This window comes from Ovis aries, chromosome 12 (assembly GCF_016772045.2).
Source record: "Ovis aries strain OAR_USU_Benz2616 breed Rambouillet chromosome 12, ARS-UI_Ramb_v3.0, whole genome shotgun sequence".
Taxonomy (NCBI): domain Eukaryota; kingdom Metazoa; phylum Chordata; class Mammalia; order Artiodactyla; family Bovidae; genus Ovis; species Ovis aries.
Genome location: NC_056065.1, coordinates 32,107,939 through 32,133,678, shown reverse-complemented (window position 1 = coordinate 32,133,678; position 25,740 = coordinate 32,107,939). Strand labels below are relative to the sequence as shown.

The following is a 25,740-nucleotide window of genomic DNA, read 5'->3' as shown; positions in this document are numbered from 1 at the left end:
GGCAGAAAGCGAAGAAGAACTAAGGAGCCTCTGGATGAAAGTGAAAGAGGAGAGTGAAAAATCTGGCTTAAAACTCAACATTTGGAAAACTAAGATCATGGCATCTGGTCCCATCACTTCATGGCAAATAGATGGGAAAACAATGGAAACAATGAGAGACTTTATTTTTTTTTGAGCTCCAAAATCACTGTAGATGGTGACTGCAGCCATGAAATTCAAGGACACTTGCTCCTTGGAAGAAAAGCTATGACCAACCTAGACAGCATAATAAAAAGCAGAGACATTGCCAACAAAGGTCCATCTAATCAAAGCTATGATTTTTCCAGTAGTCATTATGGATGTGAGAGTTGGACCATAAACAAAGCTGAGCGCCAAAGAATTGAGGCTTTGAACTGTGGTGTTGGAGAAAACTCTTGAGAGTCCCTTGGACTGCAAGGAGATCCAACCAGTCCATCCTAAAGTAAATCAATCCTGAATGTTTATTGGAAAGACTGAAACTCCAATACTTTGTCCACCTGATGCGAAGAACTGATTCACTGGAAAAGACCCTGATGCTGGGAAAGACTGAAGGCAGGAGAAGGGGACAACAGAGGATGAGATGGTTGGATGGCATCACTGACACGATGGACATGAGTTTTAGCAAGCTCTGGCAGTTGGTGATGGACAGGGAGGCCTTGCATGTTGCAGTCCATGTGGTTGCAAAGAGTCAGACACAACTGAGTGACTGAACTGAACTGAAGTGATAATTACATTACTTGACTTTCAAATGTTGAATCAGACTAACATATCTGGGATAAATCTCACTTGATCATGGTACATAATTCTTTTTATACAGTGTTGGATTCAATTTACTTGTATTTTGTTGAGGAGTTTTGCACCTATGTTCATGATAGATAATTGGTTGGTAGTTTTCTTTCTCATAATGTCTTTCGTTTTGATATAAGGGCAATGCTGACCTCATAAGATGGATTAGAAAGAATTCCTTTTAATAGGTTATGGAAGATATAGAGAGTTAGTCTGATTTGTTCATTCATTGTGTGGTGGAATTTAGCAGTGAATTCATCTGGGTCTGATGCTTTCTGTTTTGGAAGGCACAAAAATTGATTCCATTTCTTTAATAGACATGAAGAAGTGAAATGAAAGTCACTTGGTCGTGTCCGACTCTTAGCGACCCCATGGACTGTAGCTCACCAGGCTCCTCTGTCCATGGGATTCTCCAGGCAAGAATACTGCAGTGGGTTGCCATGCCCTCCTTCAGGGGATCTTCCCAACCCAGGGATCGAGCCCAGGGATCAAACCCAGCTCTGTGGCATCACAGGCAGATTCTTTACCGTCTGAGTCACCAGGGAAGCCCAAGAATACTGGAATGGGTAGCCTATCCCTTATCCAGGGGAACTTCCTGACCCAGGAATCAAACCCTTGTCTCCTGCATTGCAGGCGGATTCTTCACCAGCTGAGCTAATAGATATAAACCTATTCAAATTGTCTGTTATTTTGTGTGTAAATTTGGCAGGTTGTGCCTTTCAAGGAACTGGTCCATTTCATCTAGGTTTTCGAATTTGTGGGTATAGAGTTGTTCATAGTATTATTATTATTATTACCTGATATTAGTAACCTGTGTTCTCTCTCTTTGATTTCTTTTTAACTTGCCTAAAGGTTGATCAATTTTATTAATCTTTTCTGAGAACTAGCTTTTGAATTTATTGATTTTCTCTGTTGATTTTCTGATTTCAGTTTTATTGATTTCTGCTCTAAATTTTACTATTTCTTTTCTTCTGCTTACTTTGGATTTAATTTGCTCTTTTTCTATATTCCTGAGGAGAAAACTTAGATTCTTGATTTTAAATATTTCTTCTTTTCAATATATGCATTTACAGCCAAAAATTTTCCTTTAAGCTCTGCTCTCATTGCATCTCATGGATTTTAAGTTCTATTTTCATTTTCATTTAGTTCAAAATATGTTTTAATTTCTCTTGAGGTTCCTTCTTTGATGAATGTGTTATTTACAAATGTACTATTCAATCTCCATGTACTGGGGAGATTTTCCAGCTATCATTCTGTTATTGGTTTCTAGATTAATTCCACTGTGGTCTGACAGGAGATATTGTATGACTTCCGTTCTTTTAAATTTGCTAAGGTGTGTTTTATGGCCCTGAATGTGACCTATTTTGGTGAGTGTTTCATGTAAGCTTCAGAAGAATGTATATTCTTCTGAATATACAGAAGAATGTTGTTGGATAAAGCAATCTACAGATGTCCATTCCATCCAGTTGATTGATGGTGTTGTTGAGTTCAACTATGTATTTATTGATTTTCTGCCTGCTGTATCTGTACATTTCTGATAGAGGGGTATTGAGACCTCCAATTACAATAATGGAGACATCTATTTTTCATTGCAGTTCTGTTAGTTTTTTTTTTTGACTTATGTAGTTTGACACTCTGCTATTAGACACATACACATTAAGAATTGTTATGTCTTCTTTGAAAATTGACCCCTTTATCATTATGTAATGCCCCTATTTAGCCCTAATAATCCTCCTTTCTTTGAATCCTGCTTTGATTCAAATACAGGTAGTCTCACTTTATTTTTATTAGTCTTAACAGGTATATCTTTCTCCATTCATTTGCTTCTAATTTATATGTGACTTTAAAGTGGGTTTCTTATAGACAACGTATAGCTGGGTCTTGTTTTTGCCCTGTCTTTCATTTGGGGTGTTTAGACTAAAGACATTAGAAGTGAGTTTGGATATAGCCTTCTCTTGTGGCTCAGTTGGTAAAGAACATACCTGCAGTAGAGCAGACATGAGTTTAGCCCCTGGGTAAGGAAGGTGCCCCGGAGAAGGAAATGGCAACCCATTCCAGTATTCTTGCCTGGGAAATCCCATGGACAGAGGAGCCTGGTGGGCTACAGTCCATGGGGTTGCCAGAGTTGAACACAACTTAGCGACCAGACCGCCATGGATAGAGCTGGATCATTATCTAACATGACTTTTACTCTTTTCTATGGGTTGCCCTTGTTCTTTGTTCCTATTATTGTCCTTCACTCTTTTTATCTACTTTTGCGGTTTTAACTGGGCATTTTATAAGATTCCATTGTCTCTCTTTCTTGGCATCTCAGTTATACTTCTTTATAAAAAATGTTTTAGTGGTTGCTGTATAGTTTGAATATACATTTTCAAATATCCCAACTCTACTTCCAAATAACACTATATAACTTCAGGGTGAGACCAAGTACCTGGTAATAACAGCATAATCCTAATTCCTCCCTCCATCCCTTGTGTCATTGCTGCCATTTATTTCACTTATATATAAGCACATATAAGCATATGTACATAAACTTAAGCATGTGTAGGCGTATATAATTGAGTACATTTTTTGCTATTATTATTTTGAACAAACTGTTCAAAATAGTGTTACATCAATAAAAAATAAGAAAAGTAAGTATTTGTATTTTACCTTCACTTATTCCTTCTCTAATGCTCTTTCTTTATGTAGGTCTAATTTTCTGATCTATATAATTTTCCTTCTCTCTAAAGAACTTCTTTTAACATTTCTTGCAAGGCAAGAAATTCCTCAGTTTTGTTAGAAAAAATTTACTTACTTCTCCTTCACTTTTAAAGGAAAATTTTAGAGGGCACATATTTTTAGGTTGGACTTTTTCTCTCAATACTTTAAATACATCACTCCACTTTTTTCTTGCTTACATAATTTTTGAGAATTTGCGTGTGATTCTTATCTTTGCTCTTCTATAGGTAAAGTGTTTCCCACCCCCTGACCCCCCACTGGCTTTTTCTTTATCTTGTAATTTTTTCTCCCCTTTAACTTTGATTTTCTGTAATTTGAATATCTGTCTATGTGTAGTTTTTTGGCAGCTATCTTGCATGGTGTTCTCTGAACTTTCTGGATCTGTGGTTTGGTATCTGACATAAATTTGGGAAGTTTCTCAATCAGCTTGCAAATACTTCTGTCCTTTTCTTTTTTCCTTCTCCTTCTGATGTTCTAATTACATATATATTACCTTTTACAATCGTCCAACCGTTCTTGAATGTTCTCTTCTGCTTTTTTCAGACTTCTTCCTCTTTGCTGTTTAGTCTTGAAGGTTTCTACTGCTATATCCTCAAGCTCAGAGGTTCTTTTAGACACATCTGGTCTACTGATAAGTCCATCAAAGGCGTTCTTCATTTCAGTTATAGGGCTTTTGATTGCCAGGATTTCCTTTTGGTTCTTTTTCAAAATTTCTACTTCTCTGCTTATATTGCCCATCTGTTGTTTAATGCTCTCAACTTTATCCATTAGAGCCCTTAACACAGTAACTATAGTTGTTTTGAATTCCTAGTCTGATCATTCTAATAGCTTTGCCATGTCTGAGTTTTCAGTGTTTCTGATACTAGTTCAGTTTCCTCAGAGTGTGTTTTTTGACTTTTAATATGTTTTGTCATTTTTTCCCTTGACATCTGATATGATATACCAGTTAAAAGAAGCTGCTGTAAGTATTTGGTCGTGTGGTGAAGTGTGGGGCAGGGGGAGGCGGTCTAAAGCCCTGCGGTTGGTCTCAGGAGTGGCAGTGAGCCCGTGTTGCTGGATTATGAACTTCACCAGCGCTTCTCAGTCCCTCCCTCTCAGGTGGCACAGGATGGCTAGAGTGGGCTGGAGTTGGGTACTTCCCTTCCTCTAGGTCACTTAGGCTCCAGTAATATCCCAGCAGGTTGGAGTCTGCTAAAATAGTTTTTCCAGCCTTGCTAAGAAGAACAAAATGCTCTGGTGCATTTCAAATATTTCCTTTTCCCATCCCCCTGCCAAAAGCATGAGGGGATCTTTCTCTTATTTTCACAAAAGTGTGGGACCCCTTTATGATTGGGTCCCCCTGGAGTTTTTGCCTCTGCCACTCGTCCACACTGAGCCTTCAGTGATTTATCAATAACATTTTAGCTTTTCCTACCCTAGCACTGGTTCTCACGCAGTTTCTTCTCCTGAGTTTCTGCTCCAGTAAGTAGTGATTCTCTGTATTCATCTTTCTGTCTCTCCCGTTTTGGAGGCGGCAGTCCGGTGACTTCACGTCTCTTGCATATCTACGAAGTCACGTTTTCAATTTGTTCAGCTTTTCACTTGATGTCACAGTGGAGTGAGTGGCAATTTCCAAGCACCTTACATATGGAATCAGAAACTCAAAGTCCTTAACTGATTGTTCTTACTTTCATTAATCCCCTGAGCTCAATTTAGGCAATCTCCGGACAACGGTCTCTGGCTTTAATGACTGGAGTGAGTGTGCCCTCTTCGTGCCTTCCCGGAACCGTGTGCTTCCTCTTGCCCAGCCATTCAGTCCTCTGTCCAATAAATGTCTACTGAATAACCAAACCCCCAAGTACTGAAATAGCCACTATGAATTTTAAAAGTCTCCTCACTTGAGAAGCCTAGAGCCTAGGTGGGGGAAATTAGGCAATTACCATGATAACTACGGTGCATGACCCAACCATTCCTGGTCATTAAAAGCTTTCCAGTGGACAGGAATATAGAAGCCCTGAGGGAAATGATGAGTTAGCCAAGTGGAGGGAGCATAGAGCTCATTTATTTCTCTGTCTGTTTCCCTTTTTTGATTCTAAACTTTTGCAAGACAAGGTCTAGTTCTTTTTCATATTACATTTGTAGTTCCAATGCACAATAATCATTTAAAGAAGCAAATAATTGAAATTTAATAACTGGACAATGAAGCAAGGGGCATATCAGGTTGGTGCAATTAAAGCACTGAAGTAAACTTTATGAAGAGTTCAGGGAACTGCAAATAGTCTAGGGAGATTAGAGCATGATGTCTGTGTGGAGAGCTGGCCTAAATGAGATGGTGGCTGGTTGATGCAGGACCAGGAATGTCAGATAAAGGAGTTTGGTCCTTATTCAGTAGACAGTGAAGGGCTCAAAATAGATGTTGAAATGATAGAAGCAGGTCAGTTAAAGAAGAAGTCCTCTCTAAGCACCCACTGCTTCTTGTAAGGAGTGACTATAAGCAAGTAAGTCCCAAATTTTTAGTGTTCCTAAATTCCACATCTGCAGTTAAAAGTTATTTTAAAAATTGTACTCTTAGCTTCACAAATAAAGAATGAGTGCTGCTAAGTCACTTCAGTCATGTATGACTCTTTGTGACCCTATGGACCATAGTCCACCTGGCTCCTCCGTCCATGGGATTCTCCAGGCAAGAAAACTGAAGTGGGTTGCATGCTCTTTTCCAGAGGATCTTCCTGACCCAGGGATTGAACCTGCATCTCTTACTTCCCCTGAGTTGGCAGGTGGGTTCTTTACCACTAGCGCCACCTGGAGAATGTTTAAAATCCTTGATGCCCTGGACAAGACCCATTCTTTGGCTTGACTGATGAGGCCACACCTATTCCCCAGGACCACCTCTCCTGGGGCACCAGAGAACCCACCACATCCTAACCCTGGGCACCCTGGGGGTTCACCTGGGAGTGCCAGTCTCCAGAGGCAGAGAGAAAGCTCTGAAGCTGAAGTTTCCTTGTCTCTTTTCATAAAGAGAGCTGCCTGGGACACACTCTCGTTGCCAAAGAGGCAATGCGGGAGCCTGGGGAGAACAGACCAGGGAAGGACAACACTGCTCACAGGAGCCTGAGTCCCAGTCAGGCAGGCTCTCCCTGGGATGTGAGGCCCCGCATCTTCAGCTGTTGAAAGCACCCCCAGTGTACCCTCTGGAATGGCTTCAGCTAATGGAGTTCTACCATTAAATTAAAATGTCCGTTTACAGCACAGTGAATAATTAATTTGAGGACCTTTGTTAAAGCAAAGAATATGAAGAAGGAGATTAAAACAGAGGAGAGGTCATCTGTTTTACTTTGACTCATGTCAGTAGTTTCTTTAATTTTGAGATTCACAGGGGCGAGAACAAGAATGAAAGGCTAATATGATAAATTCAACCGCATGCTTTGTTCAGCTTGCGCAGGGTACTGGAAGTCAGAAACATTCCATTAGAAATCTGTTTTCTCTGAAAACTCCGGAAGACCTGTGTTCCCTGGGTCCACCCTCCTACAACAGCAGCTGTGGTGGGGGGCTGAGCAGCAATCACCCCCTGCAGGATGGGGAGCCCTCCATACCCACAGCTCCTCTGTCCTTAGGCTCCTGAGGGCTTCCACCCACTTCTGCCCATCTGTCAGCTTCTCCCTGTTAGGGTTCTGTGTCTTCTGACCCCTGTTTCACAGATTCTTTAACTCTTCTCAAACCTTCTTATATTTCCAAGAAGGTTTCTCTTGGTCTCTTTCCAAGCTCTTCACTCAGAGCAGACAAAAGTGAGTGCTAGTTAAGCAGTCATGTCTGATTCTTTGCCTCTTGTCCTCTAGTCCTGAGAATCTCATTAAATTACTTCTACAAAACACCTTAGATAGAACTCTCAGGGGGCTTGCTGGCCTTCCCATGGGTTATGAAAAAGTAAAGACACAGTTAAGAGAAATGAGGACTTTCTCGAGATCTGCCTGCAGCCTATTTTGTAACCATAGTACGCTTGGTAACTGGGCTTCCCTGGTGGCTCAGATGGTAAAGAATCTGCCCACAATGCAGGAGACCTCGGTTTGATCCCTGATCAGGAAGATCCCCTGGAGAAGGGAATGGCAACTGACTCCAGTTCTTGCCTAGAGAATCCCATGGCAGGGGAGCCTAGTTGGCTACAGTCCCTGCTGTTGCAGAGTCAGACATAACTGAGCAACTAACACTTTCACTTTACACTTGATAACTAGCACCATGCCCAGCACACACTAGGTGCTCCAGTAAGAAGCTTCAAACGAATGAACAAGCCTTACTATGGTCTTAATCAGTTACCTCACTTAACCAGATGGTCTCCAAGGTTCATTGAGCTCAACTTTCTGTGATTCTGTGAGGGCAAAGGAAAGTTTCAGGTGGCTTCATATGGCTGAAAGACAGGATGATGGGCACAGACCCTAAAGTCTGCCAAATGTTAATCCCAGTTGACTGGAGCCTGTAAACATTTGTTGCTTCTGTGCTAAATCTAGATATACAAGATTTATGAGATGCAGAGTCTGCCTTCCTTATGATGGCAACCTCCTGCCACTAGAGAATAAGGATATCAGTTGTTGAGACAGTAAGGCTCACTAGGATGATCCCCCCCAACCCTCCCTCTGTCTTGCAGCCCCCTGGGCCACCACCACCTGTGCTCTTTCGTCTTCTGCCCTCCTCTCTGGGAAGCTACTAGCAGCTCTCTAAGACAGAGCCTCACGGTCTCCTGGCTAAGCACGTCTGCCGGTGGTTAGATGAGTGATGCCTCTGTAATTATGTGGGTTAAAATTGGAGAAGCTAAAATGCTCATTCTTCCGAGAGAGGCAAGCCAAACCTCAGATTACATTAGGATCCAGATGATAAATATCAGCTCCTTTCCTGGGTGCTGACCTTGGTCAGAGGAGTGAGGAAGAAAGCAAGGGAAGGCAGTGGAGAGTTAGGTCATTGTCGGCAAGGTCAGGGAGGCTCCTGTCTATAACTCTCAACTCCTCTTGCGAAGGTACTTATGGCATCAGCTGTACTGTTATGTAGTTTTATCTCTATATTACTATATTGTATTGAAAATGCTGGCTTTCTGGAAGAGAGGTCAAAGTTCAATCAGACAAGACAAGTGATTGTCCCAGCCAAGCTGGTGAAGGTGGTAGCCTGCAACCATGGAGCCCTGCCCCTGACTCAGTACTCCCCTCTATCACAGTTGTCATTTCTCTGCTACAAGAACTGAGGCTAGAGGAAAACAGGACCCAGGCCCACGCAGCTGGTTTCCTGATGTGCGAGACTGCCCAGCCCCACTGCTTAGCATCTCCCCGTCCCCCAAAGCTAAGCCATTTAGTGTCACACACAGGCCCCAGGATGTACTCTGACCTGAAGCAGGAGGGCTTCGAACTCAACTGCCAGACTCAACATGAAGTCTGATGTCCTTGCTGTCCACATTGGTCTGGTCCTGGAGACCAGGCATCATGGTTTTGTTCCTAGACTCTCTTCCTCCCCAACACATGATCTAGTTCTTACCACAGGCTCCTGGATATTTTTAATTAATCTGGCAACTGCCCAGAACACCCTCCCTATCACCACCACCACGCATGCTCAGATCCCAGATCTGAGCTGGGATCCCTTCTGGAAAGAGGAGGGATGAGCTAACATTTGCTGATGGCTTTCCTGTGCCTGCATTATCCCTTTCTGTCCTCACAGCACTTGTGCAAAACTGATCTAGTCCCCAAATATAGATGAAGAGCGTTGAAGTCACTGAAACTTAGACACAATAAGGACATTTCCCAAGGTCGCCTGGCTTCTAAATGGAGGAACAGAGGTTGAAGTACGGTCAGCTTGGCTTGAAAGCTTAATGTTCTTACCCCTCCACCCTGGAGGCTCCCAGTGACTGAAGTGGAGCTCTAAACGCAGCTGTCTGGCCTGACCTGCCAGCCCCCTCTCTGACACCCAGCAACTTCTAAGTGTTATTCACCTTAGATTTGCCACAGATTTGCACTCTGTCCACTCCCTGGCTTGGGGTTCCCCGCTGTGGTACCTTGACTTCATGCTGTTAACCAGCCTTTGGGAAAAAACCAAACTCTGGAGTCACATCTGGACTCGGCCACTTCATAGCTTTCTCTGTGACCCTGAGCAAGTTTCTTGACTACTCTGAGCCTCAGTTTCCTCATATGTAAGGTATGATGTTAAAACTCACCTCAAAGAACAGTTGTACAGATGCGAATCTGACTACCCTTTAAAGTCCTAAATTTAAAAGCTTGCTTCGCTGTCCATGAGTCTGGACTCATTATTTTAAAATCTTTGTTTTAAAGCTGAGTTAAGGGAAAAAAAAAATAAAAGATGACACTTGCAGAGAACTTCACAGATGATTTTGCTATTGAAATGACTAAATTGCACTGTAGACAAAATAGGATATAATAATGTCTTTCTGGCATTTATTAAGAATACAGCCATTAGGCAACAAAGGCAGAAGAAAATTGCAGCGTTCTGTAAGCATCTCTTGTAACAATGCCTCTTTTTAGGAGGGGCCTCCATGACCACTGCTGACAATTTTCTTTAGGCTCCATCAATGTTTTTCGTTGTTTAAAGACACACATTAATTTAAAGTCTCCTCCCATTTTCTGTGCAAATTACAGCATTCAGATGAAGTGGCAGCTGCTGTAATTAAGACACAGTTAATTGCCTATCTCCTTAATTGCAATGATAGGATTTTGACAGTTCGGTAAATAAGAATTGTTTCGTTTCCTCTGGCAACTTCAGCCTTGTTTCCTATCGCAAGTGCTGAGTCACTCACGTCCAAGACAAGGGCTTGTGGTCCAAGGAAGCCGGAGTGGGAGAGGAATCATAATTTACCTGCAGTTCCTTTTCTTCCTGCAGGAACCTCCCAATGGAACCACCCAGGCCATTGCCCAATAAAATCCTTCCAGAAGTTTTATCCACATTACTCAGTCATCACATGAGAGAAAATGGGAAATCACAGAAACAGAAGGATGGGGTTGTGGGACAATGATTTGCTGCTGCTGCTGGGCACAAGATGCTGTTAGATGAGAAATCAGAAGTCCAGAGTATTTAAACATCCAAAATCAGGGTGCTACTGAGTGCCAAGCCAGGTCTTCTGACCCACTCTTCCCACTGTGCTCACAGGATGCTCAATGGAAGCATAGAAAAATGATGGTTCAAAGCCAGACCATTGGGGTCATGCGGACCTGGGTTCAAAGACTGCCTTTACTGCTTGTGTAACTATGGGCGAGTTACTGATGGTTTCCAGGCCTCACTGGCTTCCACTGTAAAATAAATTTTGCATTCCTCACCTTGTATCATTGTGAGAATTAAGAAAAATAATCTTACAAAGTCCTTTACAACCTGTCAGGCTTGAGGTATGTTCTCAACAAATGGAAGTTACAGAGAAAATATGACTCGTTCTCCAAAATCTACAGAAACAAACACTTTTTTTTTTTTGCATTTCTTTCTTTTCCATAAACTTAATTTTGACTGTGGCTTATGTTCTAGGTTCCCATCTGAGGCATTTCTCTCTAGGATCTTGCCACTTTCCAATGGAGCCACAGTCCAAATGATTAACATCAGAAACATCAGACATAGTGTTCAAAGCCTTGTAGGAGACAAGGAGAAATATTTACACTCGTCTGCCATACTCTGTGGAGTTGCAAAGAAAGGAAGAGAAACAAAACAAATTTCCACAAGAAAACAGTACAGATACTCATATCCTACCACGGTTATTGTTAGCTCTGAAAACATGACCGTAAACTTTGTGTTGTGACAACTGTGTTATTGGTCAATCTTTGCTTCCTACCCCCCACACTAGACTCGGGAACTAAAAAAGGATGTTAGTCATAATAACCACTTAGTTTTTCCCAGTGCCCTTGTGTTTGTACTCAAAATCCTGTCCTTTCCTAAGTATGAAGTGAAGGAAGTATTAGTATATAAAACGTAACACATTTCAAAGAATGAAGAGGAGTGAGTGGGTGAGAAACTTCTATTTAAAAACAAGATTACCTTTGAGGAAGATGTTTCTTGTCCTGCTCAGTACATATGTGGCTTTAGCTGTGATGAGATGAACTTTAAAAAGACATTACAACCTGTCAGGCTTGTGGTAAGTTCTCGACAAGCGGAAGTTACAGAGAAAATATGACTCTTTTTCCAAAATCTACATAAACAAACACTTTTTTTTTTTTTTTTGCATTTCTTTCTTTTCCATAAACTTAATTTTGACTGTGGCTTATGTTCTAGGTTCCCATCTGAGGCATTTCTCTCTAGGATCTTGCCACTTTCCAGTGACACTATAGCAAGGAGCCAAAGTCCAACTGGCTCCTGGTGGTCCAGTGGTTAAGAATCCACCTGCCAATACAGGAGACATGGGTTCAATCCCTGGCCCAGGAAGTTTCCACATGTTGTGGGGCAACTAAGCTCATGCACCGCAACTACTGAGCTCATGTGCCCTCGAGCCATGCTCTGCAACAGGAGAAGCCACTGCAATGATAAGCCTGTGCACTGAGTAGAGAGTAGTCCCCCTTCTCTGCAGCCAGAGAAAGTTCGCATGCAGCAGCAAAGATCCAGCACAGCAAAAAATAAATAAATGAATAAACAAAATTTTTTAAAAAGGCAGAACCCCCATGTGCTTTCACCTAAACAAAGTCCAAACTCAAGGGTTGTTCACTCGCTCCAAAATCATGAAGGAGTGAGCTGCTTCAGACTTACTGTTCCATCTTCCTAGATGCATCGCTTCCATCCTGTGGTCCCAGGGCTGCTGAATCTTGAGAGGGCTTTGCACTTCCGCATGGAACAATACTGTGGGTTTCAGGAAATCTTATCTAGATTCTAAGTGGCCAGACCACCAGTGACATCTGGATGTAACTGAGTGATGCGTACATACTTGTCACTCACTACACAGCCAGCGACAGCGGCAAGACATTGAGCCCAAGACATTAGCAAAGCATTTGCGTCTTTAACTCCCTGCAGTCCATTAAAAAGAGCACCGGACTTGGAGCCAGGAGTTCAGAATTGAATTAAGAATCAGAGCTCAGCCATCCTGTGAGTGATTTTGGACAGGTACCAGAACAGAAATATCAGCAGTAATTAATGCACTAGGTACCTGCTACACATTTTATGTGCATTTCTTGACCCTCCACAAAAACCTTCTGATACACATAAGATGATTATTGCCACTTTCCAAACTACAGAAAGAGATTAAGAGATGAACTCGTAAAGTAGCACAGTGAGAATTTGAACTCAAGGCTTTGAAAGGTCAGATTTCTCACTCTGACTATCTTCTCACAAAGAGAAGATAAATGCCAACATCAGGCACATAGAGGCTGAGAGGCAAGTAAATGGTACATAGTGACCAGGTGCCTTCGAGGTCAAGTGCATGGCGGGGGCTCCCTAGAGGAAGAATGAATAGAAATCGGCCAGGCAGACAAACAGAGACAAGTGTTCTAGACCCAGGAGCCAACAGATGCTCTGGCACAGCCTTCATTGACCACAAAGTGGCTGCTGGGCTCCAGACATGTGCTTTCCCTCAGGAAGGGTGGGTGGGAAAAGATGTCTCATTGATTAGTGAGGAAAATACTGCTCAGCAACTGCCCGACAGACTCTGTTATGTCCCACTGGCCAGACCATGTCATAAGACTACTGCAAGCCATGGGGAAGGACAGAGAAGTCACACTGCCTGTGGTTAGTCATGCATCATCCGCTGGGGCTGGGCCCACGGCAGCACTGACAGAGCTGAGGTTGTGTTGGCCAAGAAGGAAGCAGCGATGGGAGGCGGGGAGGCAGGCAGCGCCTAGACTCGGGTCCCCTTTCTTCACACTGAAGTCCAGGGGGAGCTGAGAACAGCACAGGAAGAAGAGTCAGAGGAAGAGCTGAAATCATTTAGTGAGATACCAGAGGTGAGATTTATGGCTTGGGTGACTGGGCTGTCAGTGACTAAATTAATCAGGGAGCAGAGGGTTATAGCTGGAAGGCAAACTAATAAAATGCATTGTTTTAGTCAGCCCAGACTGCCATAATAAAGCACCACAAATAGGGCAGCTTTTTTTTTGGTCTTTTTTCAACAATTTATTTATTTTTAATTGGAGGATAACTGCCTTACAATTTTGTGTTGGTTTCTGCCATACATCAACATGAATCAGCCATAGGTATACATATGTCCCCTTCCTCTTGAACCTCCCTCCCACCCCATCCTACCCCTCTAGTTTATCACAGATCTCTGAATTGAGCTCCCTGCACCATAGAGCAAATTCTCCCTGGCTATGTATTTGGCAGCCATTTTACTTTTTTGCATTTTTTTTTTTTCCATGAGGATGGTCTTAATCCCTGTCTCCTATACAATGTCACGAACCTCATTCCATAGTTCATCAGGCACTCTATCTATCAGATCTAGGCCCTTAAGTCTATTTCTCACTTCCACTGTATAATCATAAGGGATTTGATTTAGGTCATCAAATCCTCGACCTGAATGGTCTAGTGGTTTTCCCTGCTTTCTTCAATTTCAGTCTGAATTTGGTAATAAGGAGTTCATGATCTGAGCCACAGTCAGCCACTTCATGCGATTAGTTGACTCATTGGAAAAGATTTTGATGCTGGGAGGGATTGGGGGCAGGAGGAGAAGGGGACAACCGAGGATGAGATGGCTGGATGGCATCACTGACTCAATGGATGTGAGTCTGAGTGAACTCCAGGAGTTGGTGATGGACAGGGAGGCCTGGCGTGCTGCGATTCATGGGGTCGCAAAGAGTTGGGCACGACTGAGTGACTGAACTGAACTGATGTATTTGACACATGGAAATAGATGGGGAAACAGTGGCTGACTTTAATTTTAGAGGCTCCAAAATCACTGCAGATGGTGACTGCAGCCATGAAATTAAAAGACACTTCCTCCTTGGAAGGAAAGTTATGACCAACCTAGACAACGTAAGAAAAAGCAGAGGCATTACTTTGCCAACAAAGGTCCGTCTAGTCAAGGCTATGGTTTTTCCTGTGGTCATGTATGAGTGTGAGAGTTGGACTGTGAAGAAGGCTGAGCACTGAAGAATTGATGCTTTTGAACTGTGGTGTTGGAGAAGACTCTTGAGAGTCTCTTGGACTGCAAGGAGATCCAACCAGTCCATTCTGAAGGAGATCAGTCCTGGCTGTTCTTTGGAAGGAATGATGCTAAAGCTGAAACTCCAGTACTTTGGCCACCTCATGTGAAGAGTTGACTCACTGGAAAAGACTCTGATGCTGGGAGGGATTGGGGGCAGGAGGAGAAGGGGACGACAGAGGATGAGATGGCTGGATGGCATCACGGACTCGATGGAAGTGAGTCTGAGTGAACTCCGGGAGTTGGTGATGGACAGGGAGGCCTGGCGAGCTGCAATTCATGGGGTCGCAAAGAGTCAGACACAACTGAGCAACTGAACTGAACTGAACTGAACTGGATGTATATGTTCAATGCTATGCTCTCAATGTGCCTCACCCTCTTGTTCCCTCACTGTCCACAAGTCTCTCTATGTAACAGGGCAGCTAAACCAATAGAAATTTATTTCTCACAGTTCTGGAAGCTAAAAAAATCCAAGATCAAGGTGCTGGCTAATTTGTTCCTCGAGGAAAGCTCTCTTCTTGACTTGCCTTCTCACTATGTCTTTACATGGCTTTTCCTTCATGCACATGCAGAGTTTCTCTCTCTGTCTTCATGTTCTTAAGAGGACATTATATTCATCAAATAGAAACCGTGAGAGATTTTATTTTCTTGGGCTCCAAAATCACTGCAGAGGTGACTGTAGCCGTGAAATTAAAAGAGGCTTGCTCCTTTGAAGAAACAAAGCTAGACAGCCTATTAAAAAGCAGAGACATTACTTTGCCAACAAAATCCAAAGCTATGGTTTTTCCAGTAGTCATGTACGGATGTGAGAGTTGGACTATAAAGAAAGCTGAGCACTGAAGAATTGATGCTTTTGAACTGGGGTGTTGGAGAAGACTCTTGAGAGTCTTTTGGACTGCAGGGAGATCAAACAAATCAATCCTAAAAGAAATCAACTATGAATATTCATTGGAAGGACTGATTCTAAAGCTGAAACTCCAATACTTTGGTCACCTCATTAGAAAAGACCCTGATGCTGGGAAAGATTGAAGGCAGGAGGAGAAGGGGATGACAGAGGACAAGATGGTTGGATGGCATCACAATTGAATGGATGTGAGTTTGAGCAAGCTTCGGAAGTTGGTGATGGACAGGGAAGCCTGGAGTGCTGCAGTCCATGGGGTTGTGAACAGTTGGATACAACTGAGAGATGGAACAACAAAATGTTCATCAAAGGGGCCCCATTCTCAATTGAACTCTAATTACCTCTCAAGGCCCCACACCGCAAATACCATCACACTGGGGAATACGGTTTTTTTCTACATATACATTTTTCAGGTGGCACATTCATTCAGTCTGTAGCAGGCATAAAATGATTTTATGACTCAGGAGACATTCTATTGCTTTGGGACTCTTCACAGACTTTCCTATCTCTTGGTCTGATGGAACAATCAAACAATTAAAGCAAGTAAAAGCATTTTTTACGTAAGCTTTGTATAACAGTAAATTGTATCATGTAAACAGAAGGTAGTTGGAGTGGCTGCCTGATCCTATTTTCCTAGTGGCTCTGAACAGGCTATGTGATCCTATCCTCTGACAGATGGGCTATGTCACTGCCATATCAATTTCAGCACCCAGTGGACCAGGACCCCCTGCTCCTGGAATCCAAAGACCTGTCCTAATGCTTGCCTTCCTGAGGCTTAGTGATTCTCATCCTTCCTTCAGTTTTTAAAAAATCATTATTTATTATTTCATTTTTGACTGCTCTGGGTCTTTGCTGCTCCCGTAGACTTTCTCTAGCTGTGGCAAGCAGGGGCTACTCTTTGCTGCCGTGGCTTTTCATTGCGGGGGCTTCTCTTGCTGTGGAACACAGGTTCTAGGTGTGTGGGCAGCAGTAGATGCGGCTCACGGGCTCAGTGGTTGTGGCACAAGGGTATACCTGCCCTGCAGCATTTGCACTCTTATTTCCTGGACCAGGGATTGAACCCACATCCCCTGCATTGGAAGGCAGATTCTTAGCCTCTGGACCACCAGGGAAGTCCCCCTCCCTTTCATTTTATAGTCTACACTAATAGCCTTCCAAGAAGTTAATATTTTCCATTAATCATAATCGTTTTTGCAACCTACAAGCAAAAGAACTATCCAACTTTTTGGTAGGGTCTTTTTTTAAAATCACTTTATTGAAGTATGATTGACATACATCTTGAGCAAGTCTTTAAAAGTATATAATATGCTGCAATATTCGATATGTGACAGTCTTGCCAAAAATGTTTACATAAAATTTAATTATGAGGACATGGGTTTGGGTGAACTCCGGGAGTTGGTGAATGGACAGGGAGGCCTGGCGTGCTGCGGTTCATGGGGTTGCAGAGTTGGACACGACTGAGCGACTGAACTGAGCTGAGCTGAATTATGAGGAAATGAGAAAATAATGGACTGAGACATATTATGAGACGATTAGTGTGGCCCCTTAGAGCAAATCATTATCATAAAAAGTCAACAAAATTCTGAGGGCTTCTGTTGTAGATTAGCAGAAACCAGAGACGTAACAGCCAAATATGATGTGTTAACTTTGGGTTTGGGTTTTGTTTGTTTGTTTTGACAGTAAGTTTAAGCCTGCTTTTTACTCTCCTCTTTCACCCTCATCAAGAGGCTTTTTAGCTCCTCTTCACTTTCTACGATTAGAGTGATATTGTCTGTGTCTGCGGTTGTTGATATTTCTCCCAGGAGTCTTCTTGATTCCAGCTTGTGATTCAAGTCTTGATGTGGGGAAAGGTGCAAAATATGGGATGCTTCATGAATTTGCATGTCATCCTTGCACAAGGGCCAGGCTAATCTTCTCTGTTTCTTTCCAATTTTAGTATATGTGCTGCTGAAGCCAGCACTAACTTCAGGTTTCGAATTATTTATAAAAAATCAGCTTTCAAAAACAATTCTGAGTCAATTTAGACTGGAAATGAGTAAATACTATAGAATTTTTAGGGTCACTTATGTGAGACAACGTACCGAAGTTGACCTGAAACAGACAGAGTTATTTCTCCAGAAAAGATGATTTATTCAAGATCAGTGAGAGTTCCATTTCTGGGTCTGCAGCCATGGGAAGCCACATAAGTCACCCCACGACAAGGGAAGGAGAATGCTTTTATAGTGGGGAAAGGGAAGTTGGGAGGGCTACAAATTGTCCATGGCTTTCTTTGGCTGAGTCCTTGCCAGGAAAGAAGAGGTGTTTTTCTTTTTCCTCTGCTAGGCTCTGCTACCCTAGAAGGGAGTGAGAGCTTCCCCTTCTAGTGCTTTGACTCTAACTGAGATTTTTTATTCATTCGTTTTTTACAATAGAAAATAATTTTATTCTTAGGAAACACATACTGCAATGTTCAGTTGGGTCATGTCATCTACTTTCAAATGACTCACAAAAGAATTTATATGACTTCAATAATTATTTTAAAACTTCCCCAATTAGGTAAAAGATATATAGATGCTAATTGTACTGTTCTTTCAACTTTATGAGTTTGCAGTTTTTCTAAATAAAATATCTGAAAAAGTGTACTATAGGCAATTGTCCTAAAGGACAGATTCATGAGTCAGAGTGAAACAGGTCTACACTGCCCTATATAATTATAACGAACCTTTACAAACTAACAAGCTGCTGCCACAGGCATCATCTCCTATAAACCTAATGTGAATGACCCTTATGTGGTAGGTTGTTTTTGTTTTTTTTTTTTAATCCAACTTTGCAGCAAAAGTGCAGAATTGACCAGCAGAGCTGCAGTTTTGGCCTGGGTTTGATTCTGATTCTCCTAGGCTTTCCTCACTCCCTGCGGCCAGTGCAGTAATGAGCACCTGGCAGGTTCTTCTTGAACATTCATGTAGGATTTACTAGATAAAGAGAAATTTTTTAATTGTTAATTTAAAATTAGAAGTATTGTGTTAGATAGTTCTCAAAGTTTTAGATTTTTTAGTAGATTTCATGACACCAGAAACTTGAGAATAACTTTTTTAATCAGGGAAGAAAGTTTTTTCTTTCTTTTCTTCTTCTAAGCTTTCTTTAAATGGAATACAGTTTAGTCACTACTTCCTCCTCCCCTCCCCAGCACTGGACTGGAAACAGATGGAGAAAGCAGGAATTGTGGCTCTTTAAAAGAGAGAGGTCTTTTAGCTCTGAGTGGGTCTCCCACATAAAGTTTCCTGGAAAACACTCTGTGATAGAAATTTGCTTAGCGGAGATTTGGGGGTATGTTCCTGTAGAAATGGCTTCCCACGTGGCTCAGTGGTAAAGAATCCACCTGCCAATGGAGGAGATGCAGGAGACGCAGGTTCAGTCCTTGGGTGGGGATGATCCCCTAGAGGAGGAAATGGCAACCTGCTCCAATATTCTTGCCTGGGAAATCCCATGGACAGAAGGAGCCAGCGGGCTATGGTCCATGCAGTCACAAACCATTGGGCCCAACTGAGGACACATACACCTGTAGCAACAGGATCTGGCAAAAGGGTCAGCTGAACTGCACGTCATTTGCATCAGAGGCCTCAGCCAATGCCACGGAGAGCTCCAAAGCTAGAATGGAGTTTCAGAGACGTCCCAAATTGGAGCCAGGAGACTGGACTTCTGTATATCCATGTTAAGCAGCCCCTGGAGGTGGTCTGCCTCAGGAACCACTCTTTTCAGTCATGGGAAATTCTCAGGGAAGGACTGAATACTTTCAGTTGGGACTCCAGCAGGTGGAGTCTGGGTGGGCTGCAGAGCCCTTTTACAACCTGGGCCAGGATCCACTCCAAGATTACAGAGTGCTTTTATTTGTCTTATCTCTTTAGGCTTTCAATCTGGAAGAGTGTCTTAGCATTTTTTTTTTTTAATCTTCCTTTGTCATTTTTAAAGAGTTCAAACCAGTTATTTTGTAGAAATATTTCAGCTTATCTAAACTTTCCTTATGATTAGAATTCAGGTTATATTTTTTTGACTCATAATTTCTTTCCTCTCTAAGCAGGTCCAGCACTTCCCTGCAGGTTACACTGTTACTTGGTCTAAGTATTGTCTGATGGTCAGAAGAGGAAAAGTGGGTAGATTCTAAAGAGGGAAGATGGACTCTGCATGATCTTCAAGCAAGAGAGGAACAATAACCCTTTAAAGAGAGGAGTAGTTCACTTCTGCAGGTCCAGAAATTCATATAAGTCTGTTTTCAAGGTTCCCAAGTACATTGACCTCTTCTTCCTCATCCCAAATCTTAAGTTGCCACTCCTCTCCAATCATGGCCTTGACATTGGCATGGCAAATTTGTTGACTATTCTCTGGAACTTCACTACACTTATGCCTAAGTCCTGAGACTGATTCTCATCAGTTTCCACCTTCCTGCCACAACAAATGAGAGTCTTTCTATGTGCTACAAAGGGAGGTCCTCAGCTTCACATTCTGCCTAAGTTAATGCTTAATCATCCTCATATTCTCTATCTTGTTGCAAAGCACAGTGGTACTCATCAAAAGCCATCTAATTCCATTGCTCTAATAATTACTTCTTTCTCCAGCTTTTCCAATGCCTGAGGAACTGCACCTGCCCATGGATTCCTTCCTTTCATGTCCTCTAAGTCTTAACAGTTGCTCTGCTATAGAATGCCAGCGGCTCTCCCTGCTCACCTGCCACCGGTGGCAATGTGCTCACCAGTAGTCTTGGGTGATGCAATTCCAAAATTCAGGTCAGTCTATTTCCTCAGACAACTCACAGAACCAACTCTTTTAAGATTCACTGAGAAACAGACAACTCTGAGACAGAACTGTATGAAGGTGCTTTATTGGGAAACAGTCTCAGGAACTAACTCTGTAATAAAACAAAGTGAGCTGGATTGGATAGAAGGAGAACTCGAGCTCAAACACAGCAATTCAGTCTCAGCCAATTGGTTCCACAGGGCCCATGGAGCTGGGCTGCTTGTAATCTGTGGACCTGTCATTACCACTTTTGGCCAAAGGCTGTTGAATGGGATGTCCTTCTCTAAGCAATATTTCTGTACCTCAGGGATAAAGTGGTGGGAAAACCAGACCTGGAAAATGGCTTGTGTAACCCAGTCTCTGGGGGACTCTTCCATTTAAGGGCGCTTGGGTTCTCTGAATGGTAACGAAGAAAGGCTTCACCTTTGTATCACCGGAAGCATTGCCACCAAACAACAGAAGTAGCCCGTCCTTTGCCACTTTATAGGCTGGCATCAACTTGTCCGCCTCACTGATGTAACTTTGGTCTGGCATCCTCTTCCATTACAGTCATGTCTTATCCACATAAAAAACCTGTTTGTCTAGGGTAAGAAATGGCTTTCCACTCCAGTTTTCTTGTCTGGAAGATCCCATGGACAGAGGAGTCTGGGAGGCAGCAGACCGTGGTGTTGTGAAGAGTTCACGACTGAGCAACTGAGCACACACACATTCACAGGCCGTTCAGTGGTGAAGACACCAAGCTTCCACTCGAGGGGGCATGGGTTCGATCCTTGGCTGGGGAACTAAGACTGCGCATGTTGCACAGTGCAGCCAAAAAATAGAGAGAAAAAAGAAACAAAGCAAGCAGGGACGTTTTTGTAGTCCTGTCACATGCAAATGCAGATTTGTAGTGACTTTTGGACCTAAATTACAGGGACCTTTGAGAATTTTCCAGTGTCTTTCAGTGACAGAGCTAAGAATCCAGGTGGTAGGAAGTCTGTGGATCTTGATAGATTTTCTAAGAAAATGGAGTCAATAGCAATAAATGTGAGGGAAGGAAAGCTTTAAAGAGGAAATTAATGCTTCATTCCTTGCATGGTTTCAAAAGTATCCATTTTGTGCATCTGTGTCTGATCAGGAGGAACAGTTGGCTCAGAACTGTTTCATACCCTTCTGTGATATCCTTGACACAGGTGGTCATACCTCACCCCCAGTTGGTCTTCATACGTGTAGTCTGTGTTCATGTCATCAGTTGCTGGGGAAAGAGGTGATGTTATTATTTTGGAGTCACCGATTCCAATCTTGGCTGGTTGGCTGCACAGCATCAGAGAAGCCCATGAACCTCTCTGTGCCTTAGTTTCTTATCTCATGGAAGAGCTTGTTGCCAGACCCAGAGACTACCTCAAGGGCATTAGCGAGGACATGTGAGATTAGGAAGGCTGGAGAACCCTGAGGACCGAATTTCTCAATGCCAACAATTTGCTGGAGTCATTTGGGATGTTTTTAAACAATGTTGGTATCCACACCTTCCTCCTCCCCCACCGCTGGCCCATTAAGTTAGAACCTCGGGCATCAGCATGCTTTGAGATGCCGTGAACCACTGCTTGAAAAGGAAGGACAGATACATTACTACCTTGGAAAAATCCAATAAGGTTTAGGAATTTTTAAAAAATTCCTTTTGGAAGGCCAGGCATTTCTTTAAGGATGGCCAGATGCTGAAGAGATACAGTGAATTCTGTCCAATCAAGTTCTCTTTTCGCTCCACACTACAGCCTTTGGAAACTCAGCTGTGCTTTCATCTACTTAAATGCTTTGTGAAGCCTTGTTTTCAAATATAACAAACATTTATAAATCTGCTAAACATGCATTAAGGTTATGAATGAATTATTGAGAGGAAAGCCCCTTCCATCTCACTGGATTCCTGTGATGACCATAAACTCCATTTCCCCAGGAAAAAAACAAAAAAAACCCTGCTAGATAAGTACAAGCCTTTATCAATAATTTCTCAAAGCATTTCAGGAAATTCCCAGGCAGCTACAATATCTGCATATATATGATATATATGATAAACTGCCATATATGGTAAACCCACAGCTAACATATACTCAATTGTGAAAAGCTGAAAGCAAGAATAAGACAAGAATGCCCACTCCTGCCACTTTTATTCAAAGTATTAGGATTTTATTCATAGCATTAGTTGCCCTGGCTGTAACAGTTAGACAACAAAAAGAATGAAATGTATCCAAATTGGGGAAAAGAAGTAAAACTGTCATTATTTGCAGATGGCATAATAATATATATAGAAATGATCATTTTATATATATATAATATACAAAACTATTAGAACTAATCAATGTATTCAGTGAAGCTACAGGATACAATACAAAGAAATCTGTTGCTTTTCCATACACCAATAATGAACTGTCAGAAAGAGAAAGAAGACAAACTCATTTAAAATTGCATCAAAAAGAATAAAATACCTAGGAATAAACAACCAAGGAGGTAAAAGACCTATACTCTGAAAAACTATAAAATATTCATGAAAGATTTGAGAATGATATAAATAAATAGAAAGATATCTCGTGTTCTTGGATTGGAAGAATGAATGTTGTTAAAATGTCCATACCACCCAAAACAGTCTATAGATTTAACCCAGTTCCTATCAAACTACCAATGGTATTTTTCACAGACCTAAAGCAAACAATCCTAAAATTTGGGTGGGATCACAAAAGACCCTGAATAGTCAAAATAATTTTGAGAAAGAAGGAAAAAACTTGGAGGTATTATACTCCATGATCTCAAACTATGCAAAACTATGGTAATCAAAACCATATTGGTACTGGACAAAATTACAGACACAGAGATCAATGGAACAAAATAGAGAGCTCAAAAATAAACTCATCAACATCACTAATCATCAGGAAAATGCAGATCAAAGCCATAATCAGATACCAATTCATAGCCCTCAAAATGACTACAGGCATACCTCAGAGATATTGTAGGTTTAGTCTTAATCTACAGCAAAGAAGGCAAGAATACACGTGGGGAAGAGATAGTATCTTTTAAAAAAATGGTGCCAGGAAAATTGGACAGCTACATATGATAAAATAAATCTAGGCTATGTTCTTACCCCATATTCAAAGATTGAAATGGATTATATACTTAAATGTAAGGTCTGAAACCATAAAACTCCTAGCAGAAAACATAGCAGCATGCTCTTTGATGTCAGTCTTAGCAATATTTTTCTGGATCCTCAGGCAAGGGCGACAAAAGCACAAATACATAAATGACAGTAAATTAAACCAAAAAGTTTTTGCACAATGAAAGAAACTGTCAATAAAATGTAAAGGCAGCCTACCGAATGGGAGAAGTTATTTGTAAATGGTATGTTTGGTAAGAGGTTAATAGCCAAATATACATTAAAAATTTGTATGACACATTAGCTAAAAAACTAACACACTGATTAGAAAATGGACAGAGAACTTGAAGAAATATTTTTCCAAAGAAGACATACAGAGGACCAATTAACCGTCTCCTTTGATACCTTCAGTAGTAGCAGGATGGCGCCTAATCTAGTCTTGGACCAAGCAGAGCTAGACTCATTTGTTCCAGGGGCCAACCCCTCAGTTCAGTTCAGCTCAGTTCAGTTCAGTCGCTCAGTCCTGTCCGACTCTTTGCGACCTCATGAATCGCAGCACACCAGGTCTCCCTGTCCATCACCAACTCCCGGAGTTCACTCAGACTCATGTCCATCAAGTCCATGATGCCATCCAGCCATCTCATCCTCAGTCGTCCCCTTCTCCTCCTGCCCCCAATCCCTCCCAGCATCAGAGTCTTTTCCAATGAGTCAACTCTTCACATGAGGTGGCCAAAGTACTGGAGTTTCGGCTTTAGCATCATTCTTTCCAAAGAAATCCCAAGGTTGATCTCCTTCAGAATGGACTGGTTGGATCTCCTTGCTGTCCAAGGGACTCTCAAGAGTCTTCTCCAACACCACAGTTCAAAAGCATCAATTCTTCGGCACTCAGCCTTCTTCACAGTCCAACTCTCACATCCATACATGACCACTGGAAAACCATAGCCTTGACTAGACGGACCTTAGTCGGCAAAGTACTCTGCTTTTGAATATACTATCTAGGTTGGTCATAACTTTTCCTCCAAGGAGTAAGCGTCTTTTAATTTCATGGCTGCAGTCAGCATCTGCAGTGATTTTGGAGCCCAAAAAAATAAAGTCTGACACTGTTTCCACTGTTTCCCCATCTATTTCCCATGAAGTGATGGGACCAGATGCCATGATCTTCGTTTTCTGAATGTTGAGCTTTAAGCCAACTTTTTCACTCTCCTCTTTCACTTTCATCAAGAGGCTTTTTAGCTCCTCTTCACTTTCTGCCATAAGGATGGTGTCATCTGCATATCTGAGGTTACTGACATTTCTCCCGGCAATCTTGATTCCAGCTTGTGTTTCTTCCAGCCCAGCGTTTCTCATGATGTACTCTGCATATAAGTTATCCTCAATTTTAGCTTGCAAAGAAAGTGCTTGCAGTACAGCACCTCTCAGATCTTTGATCTTATGTTGTCTTTGAAATAATCTTTATAGAAAATTCTAGTGATTAAATAGTCCAGGTTACTTGCCACATGATTTTCCTTTCCACACCAATTTTTATCCTTTCTTTCATATACAGCTGGGCTCTCATGGAGACCAAAGGTCTCTATTTTTAATAAGTCCAAGACTTGAAAGGCATTACCTACCAAAAGTTTCTAACTCACAGTGCATCACAATACCCTTTAAATGATGTAAAAAAGATCAAGTCCTATAACTCTGCAGTGAGCCTTGGCAGTACTTGGAGACAGCTAAAATAACTGCTGTCCTTAGAGGACTGCTTTTAAGAACAAGGAGGTCTCGACCCATTTCAGCCTAAGCAGGTAACACCAGTTACTGCCCAAACCTTTCTCTTCTCACTTAGTGGTTGCATTACTGAATAGGTGATTGCATTTTGAATGCTCTAGGGACAAGAGCTCCCAATATAAAGAAACTTTGTGGCAAACCATTTTGTAAAGTGAAGAATTCTTTTGGAAACTGAATATTCGTATCTCAGTTTTGAATTGTTTGAAGAGCTTTTTCTAGATCAACATTTTTTTCTTAGAAATGGGATATACCTATGTTAAGGCAACTGGCTCTTTATGATACAGGAAGAACAAAGTTTAAAACCTATTAACTAGATTGCCAGATTACTGAGTGGGCTGACTGACTGATTCTTTCATTTATTTATTCATTCTGAAGTATGCAGTGAGCACTTCCTTGGATGGGGAACAGTTTGCAAGACAGTGAGGTAGGAGGACAAGGAGAGGGAAGATAAAGACCGTCAAAACAACGTGGTTCTGGGATTTCCCTGGTGGTTCAGTGTCTAAGACTCCACAGTGCCAACACAGGGGGCCCGGGTTCAATCCCTGGTCAGAGAACTAGATCCTGCATGCCACAACTACAACCCAGCACAAATTTATT

General features: G+C 42.0%; 1 protein-coding gene, 1 long non-coding RNA gene and 1 other non-coding gene across 5 annotated transcripts in view; 1 reads left to right on the top strand and 2 right to left on the bottom strand.

Annotated features, from left to right (window-relative positions):
• LOC121820771 (uncharacterized) overlaps positions 1-24,275 on the bottom strand; it is a 72,897-nt gene extending 48,622 nt beyond the window's left edge. The window contains exon 1 of the long non-coding RNA XR_006061457.2: positions 12,208-24,275. This is a non-coding gene — a long non-coding RNA (uncharacterized LOC121820771). The remainder of the gene's footprint in view (positions 1-12,207) is intronic.
• SPMIP3 (sperm microtubule inner protein 3) overlaps positions 13,224-25,740 on the top strand; it is a 50,984-nt gene continuing 38,467 nt past the window's right edge. For all 3 annotated transcript variants that reach the window (XM_042257177.2, XM_042257176.2, XM_060396394.1), the window contains exon 1: positions 13,224-13,394. The gene's annotated coding sequence lies outside the window, so the exon portion shown is untranslated. The remainder of the gene's footprint in view (positions 13,395-25,740) is intronic.
• On the bottom strand, positions 17,342-17,448 carry LOC114117407 (U6 spliceosomal RNA). The gene has a single exon (XR_003591107.1). It is a non-coding gene; the product is annotated as a U6 spliceosomal RNA (small nuclear RNA).